We start from the raw sequence: 6589 nt of genomic DNA on the forward strand, positions 1-6589 counted from the left end.
GGGTCTGGGGCCGTTTGTAGACTCCGGCCACAAGGAGGGAGAAAAGAGGCTATAAACTTGGTGAGGATACCTGTGACTTGAGGGAGGGGAGCACCAGGCTCCCAGAACAACCACTCAGGATGGAGGGAGGAGGAACCAGCTCTAGCCTGCATCAGCTGGCTATTGCAAACGATGAAACATACCTGGAATTCAGTGAATTAAAACTCTGTTTGTTCTTTCTTGTACATCTGGGGAATCACCTGATCTGGGTTGGGCTCCAAGTGGCTCTCTAAGATGTAGGATGGGTGCAGATCTGCTCCATGGGTCTCTCAGGCACGTTGCCTGGGGCAGAGAGCAAGTGGAGACATAATGCCTCCTAGGGATGCCACCTGGAACTGCAACAGTATCCCTTCTGCCAGTATTCAATTGCCCCAAATTGATGAACATCAACCTACAGGTTTACTAAACTCAGCAAATTTACACAGGACAAGAGCGTTATCTCCTGAGAAGGCCACTTCACCTCTGACATATTTTCCAAAACCCCAGTCCAATCCTGAGAATAAAACATCATACAAACCCAGATGAGGGGACATCCTATCAGATACACTGACCAGTGTCATGAAAATAAGGAGAAACTGAAAAACTCACAGATTAAAGGAGCCTAGATAAACCTGAAAGCTGATGACGTGTGGTACACCAGACTGAATCCTGAAACAGGACATTAATGGGAAAACTAGTGAATCCCAAGTAAGTCTGGAGTTTTCTAAACAACACACACATAGGCACCTCATTGTCAACCTAAGGTAATCAGAAAATCTTAAATATAGCCAGAGGAAAATAATACCCTTTACCTCCAAAGTATCAACAAACTGAGAGTTCCCTTCTCAACAGCAACAGTGGAAGCTGGAAGATAATAAAATGGCAACTTTAAAGTACAGGGGGGAAAAACAAAGCTGCCAACCTGCCTCCTACTCCCAGAATTGTCTGATGGTATTTTTTAAAAACTTACATACTGCTCACAAGAGATACACTTTGAATATAAAGTCACAGAAAAGCTGAAAGCAAACAGATGGAAAGCCAACCCCAAACACTGGTGGTGGTAAACTAATTTCCAAAGACTTAGGGCAAGAATCATTACAGAAAATAAAGAGGAGAATTTGATAAAGATCCAGGGGTCATCCAACAAAAAGATATAACAGTTATAAATCTGTATGTACCCCATAACACAACTTAAAATTATATAAAGCATGGCTTGGTGCCCGTAGCTCAGTGGTTATGGCGCCAGCCACATACACTGGGGCTGGCGGGTTTAAGCCTGGTCTAAACAACAATGATAACTACAATTAAAAAAAAAAAAAAGCCGGGCGTTGTGGCGGGCACCTGTAGTCTCAACTACTTGAGAGGCTGAGGCAAGAGAATCACTTAAGTCCAAGAGTTTGAAGTTGCTGTGAGCTGTGACGCGATGGCACTCTACCAAGGGTGACATAGTGAGACTGTCTCAAAAAAGAAAAAATATATATATATGAAGCAAAAACTGATAGTATTAAAAGCCTTCACAACCATAGTGGAGGACTTTAACGTTGCTCTCTCAATACCTTACAGAACAAATAGACAAAAAAAAGAAGAGAGAGAGAGAGAGATAGAAGATCTGGGTAACAATAAATTATTGAAATAGAACACTGTGCTCAAGGGTAGCAAAATTCACACTATTTCCAAGTGCAAGTAGAATGTCAAATTTCAAATGATTGAAAAAATATAGAGGCTATTCTCTGACTACAGTGAAATTAAATAACAAAAATAGCAATAACAAAAATATTACTAGAAAATCCAAACTACCTAAGCACTATATTTCTAAATAACCCATGGATCAAAAGAAATAAAATGGAAAGTAGAAAATATTTTGAACTGGTTGGTAACAAAGCTATGATATTGAAATTTGTAGGGTACCAAAGTAATACCTAGAAGGAAATTTATTGTCATAAAAAGTATATCTTATAAAGGCATAAAAGCTGAACATTATTCACATATCAGAAAGCTAGAAAAAGATCAGTAGATCAGTCTTAAAGAAAGTAGAAGGAAGGAAAGAAGCATAAAATCAGAAACCATTGAATTAGAAAGCTAATTTGCTAAGCTGGTACCCTTGACTCACACCAGTAAAGCTAGCACTCTGGAAGGCCAAAGTGGGTGGATCCCCTGAGCTCAGGAGATCCAGAGCTATTTTCTAAAAATAGAAAACTAGCTGCGCATTGTGGTGGGTGCCTGTAGTCCCATATACTGGGGAGGCTGAGGCAAGAGAGATCGCTTGAGCCCAGGAGTTGGAGGTTGCTGTGAGCTATGATGATGCCACTCTTGCCTGGGTGACAGACAACAGAGTGAGACTCTGTCTCAAAAAGGGAAGAGAGGGGAAGGGAAAAGAAGGGGAGGGGAGGAACTTACTTATTGATGAACCCCCTGGGAAGACTCGGAAAAGAAAGAGAGTGAGAACAAAGTGTTATGAATGAAAAAGAGGACATCTCTACAGAGCCTACAAACATTTAAAAGATATTAAGAGGATATTTTAAATAACACAAGTAAATTTTGATAACTTAGATAACATGGAGAAAATAATCAAAAATGCCATTTGCCAATCTGACAGAAGAAATGGAAATTCTGGGTAATTCTTATCCTTGTTCCTCTATAGATAATTTCCCACTGTCTTCTTTCAGGATTTTTTCTTTATTTTTGATTTTCTGAAGTAGAATATGATATACCTAAGTGTAGTTTTTTTGGCATTTACTCTTCTTGGTGGTCTCAGAGTTTCCTGAATGTTCGGTTTAGTGTCCGTCATTAATTTGGGGAAATTCTCAGTCATTATGATTTCAAATATTTCTAACGTTCATTTCTTTCTTTCTCCTCTTTCTGGTCCATGCAGTGCATTCTCATTATGTGTATGTAATACCTTTCATAAGCGTCCTACAGTTCTTAAATTCTATTCAGTTTTTTTTCTGTTTGCATTTCAGTTTTGAAAGTTTTTATTAATATTTCTTCAAGGTCACTGATTCTTTAGTTGGGAGTGTCCAGTTTATTTGCTAGCCTAGCAAAGGCATTCTTCAATTCTGTGCCAGTGTTTCTGATGTCTAACATTTCCTATTGATTCTTTCTGGGAGTTTCCATCTCTTCTGCTTACATGATTCCATGTGTTTTTGCATGCTGTCCACGTTTTCCATTTTAGCCCTTAGCATACTAATTTATCTAAGATCCCAGGCTGATAATTCCAACATCTGTGCCATCCTCTGAGTCTGGTTCTGATATTTGTTCTATCCCTTCAAACTGTGCTTTTAGTAAGCCTCGTAACTCTTTGTTGAATGCCAACATAGTATATTGGTCAAAAGGAACCTAAGGAAACAGGACTTTAGCATGAGGTTTCATGGTTATCTGACTAGGAGTTAGGCTGTTCTGCAGTGATTGTAGGCATCATGGGCTAAAATTTCTTCCCACGTCCTTTGTTTTGGATAGTCCTGCAGCACTGGAGCACTGAGCAGTGGGCAGTGTGGCAGAGGGGGAAGGCCTGGGCCTCGGGCTGTTACCTCCACAAATGTGTCTCAGTTTTCCCTCAGCCTTTAAGAGAGACAGGATGTCTAAGGAAGGCTAAAGGTGAATATCTCCTTCCCGTGCTACGTGGAAGTCCAGAATGAACTGGATTTGAGTATTTCCTTTCCCCCAGGTCAGTGAGTTTCTGGTAAGACCCCAGTCAGTTAGGCATTGGTAAACAGTTCCTCTTGAGGGGAGGCCTTCGTAAGAAGAACAGAATGCTCTGGGCATATTTCCGAATGGCTGGTTCCCCTCCTGTGCCAGAAGATGAGAGGGAATTTTCCTCTCATCTTCACTGCAAGCACCTGGTAAAGCTCCTGAAGGTAAAACTCACAAAACTGTGCGTCCCCAGTGGCTGGAGCCCCTGGAAGTTTTTAAAAGTCTCAGGCTGGTCCAGACTGAGCTTCCAGCAATTCATCAATTACAGTTTAGGTTTTCTTACTGGGCACTGGTTGCTGGGGTGCAGGTGGGGGGTTCTGCTCTTGCGCTTCTGCCCTAGAAGGTTGAGATTCTCTGTATCTGCTTATCTGTCTCTGACTCTTAGGAAAATAGTTTGTTCTGTGACCTCAGTTCTCTGCTGGATCTAAGAAAAGGTATTGATTTCCAGCTTGTCCAGCTTTTCTATGTTGTTAAGATAGGGGGTGACAACTGCCAAGCTCCTACCACAGAGGACTGGAAACCGGGAGTCAAGTCATTATTTTTTAATAATAATTTTTTTTTAAACTTAACACAGAGAAAAGTTCAGGCTTGAGTAGATTCATCAGTGAATTTTTACAATAGGAAAAAAATAACCCCAATATTATGTAAAGCCTTTCAAAGAATAGAAAATGATGGAACACTTTCTAGGTCTATTTTGAGGCCAGAATAACCTTTGTACTAAAACATCAGTGAAGATGTTAGCAGAAAAGAAGATTATTAATTAGTCTCCCCCATAAACTTACATACTGACATTCTTAATTAAAAATTAATACATTTGCCCGGCGCCTGTAGTACAGTGGTTATAGTGCCAGCCACATGCTCTGAGGCTGGTGGGTTCAAACCCAGCCTGGGCCAGCTAAACAACAATGACAACTGCAACAAAAAAATACCAGGCATTGTGGTGGGCACCTGTAGTCCCACCTACTTGGGAGGCTGAGGCAAAAGAATTGCTTAAGCCCAAGAGTTTGAGGTTGCTGTGAGCTGTGATGCCACTGCACTCAACTCTGTCTCAAAAAACAAAACAAAACAAAACAAGTTAATACACTGAATCCAATTTTGTATGAACAGAATAAATATTTCAAAACCAAGTTAGATTTATTCTAGGTAAATATAGATGGCTCAACAATCAAAAATAAATCATCTCCATGGCATGATGGAGTAAAGATCTTGACAAATCCTCTCCACAAAATCCTGGAAAAAATGATGTACTACACAAAAAATTTTTAAATCAACAGAGGAATTTTAATGATACACAAAAATATTTAACAAAGAAGGCAATAAAAGAAGAACAGAGGGAAAAAAAGACACAAGGCAAAGACAAAGAAAACCCTAGCAAATTGGTAGATGCAAATCTAACCATATAATAATTACATTAAATGTGAGTGGATTAAACAGTCTTTAGACAGTGATTAAAAGACTTGATAAAAAAGCAAAATCCATATGCTGTGTGCAAGAGATGGACCTTAGATTCAAAGAAACAAAAAGGTTGAAAGTAACGGGATAGAAAACATATACCATGTAAACAGTAACAATGAGAACTAGAGTGGCTAAATTAGTATCAGATAAAATATGTTTTAAGGCAAGAAATATTGTCAAAGACAAAGAGGGACATTTCAAAATGATTAAGGGTCAATACATCAGGAAGATGTAATTACTATAAAATTATCTATACCCCAAAACAAAGTCCTAAAATATAAGAAGCAAAAATGGATAAAATTGAGAGAAAAAAAAACAGACAATTCAACAAAAGTAGCTGGAGATTTAAAAACTCCATTCAATAACTGATAGAACAACTACACAGAAAATCAGCAAGGATATAGAAGACTTAAAGCTATCAGTCAATTTGACCTATCTGGTATTTATAGAATACCTCGCCCAACAACTGCAGAATACACATTTATTTCAAGGCATGGCATGATGAAAGCAGCTGAATTCCTACAGAAAGCCCACCATCTTTCTGATCTAGGGAATCAGGGATGAAATCTAGGGAAGCCACTGAAAAGTGAGAGGAAAATCCTGAAGGAAAACCAGAGAAGTAGCATCTATAATTCTGTGTATGAACTCTGCCCACATCTTTAAGTGATCCCTGAACCAGATGCACGCGCTTTGTTCAGACTCAAAGCATCTTACAGCTAAGATTAAATGAAACGAATTGATATTTGACTGGCTCCCCATGGCAGATAGGACAGAATTTGTAGTTTGAGTTTAACCAAGCTAATTGCCTACTTAAACAAAAATACAAATATTTTTCAGAGAAATGTAAACAGAATCCAGAATCTCCACAACATAACATTCGCTATGTTTAGAATGCAATCCAAAATTATCCAACATACAGAGACAATGTGACTTATTCTCAAGGAAAAAGATAATCAATAAAGGCCAAAACCAAGATGTTAGAATTACTAGACAAGCAAATTATAATGTGCTTTTACACTTGTAATGGAGATAGCCAGGATGATTGGCTTGATTCAGTGGCTCCTAATCATGGCTGCATGTGAAAATTACATAGGATCATTTTTTTAAAAGACACATCTCTGGGTCCCACCCTACACTAACTGAATCAGAGTCTCTGGGAAATGGAACACAGGTATCCATATATTTTAAAAGTTCCCTCAGGTAATTCTGATGGATGGTGAGGACAGGAAACCACTACTTTATTAGTACCCCAACTAGGCAGATTCTTTGGACTTCATCATAAGTGACTGGGCAGCCTAAGAATGTGACCTCTATAGGTCAGTTGCACACACTGGATACAACCACCATAGTCTGTGGGTCACTCTCTGGGCCAAGTTACCACAGACTAAAAGGGGCTCTGAGCAGGAAGTAATGTCTCATCCATCCA

Source organism: Otolemur garnettii, unplaced genomic scaffold, assembly GCF_000181295.1.
Source record: "Otolemur garnettii isolate 467f Iridium unplaced genomic scaffold, OtoGar3 scaffold00046, whole genome shotgun sequence".
Taxonomy (NCBI): Eukaryota; Metazoa; Chordata; class Mammalia; order Primates; family Galagidae; genus Otolemur; species Otolemur garnettii.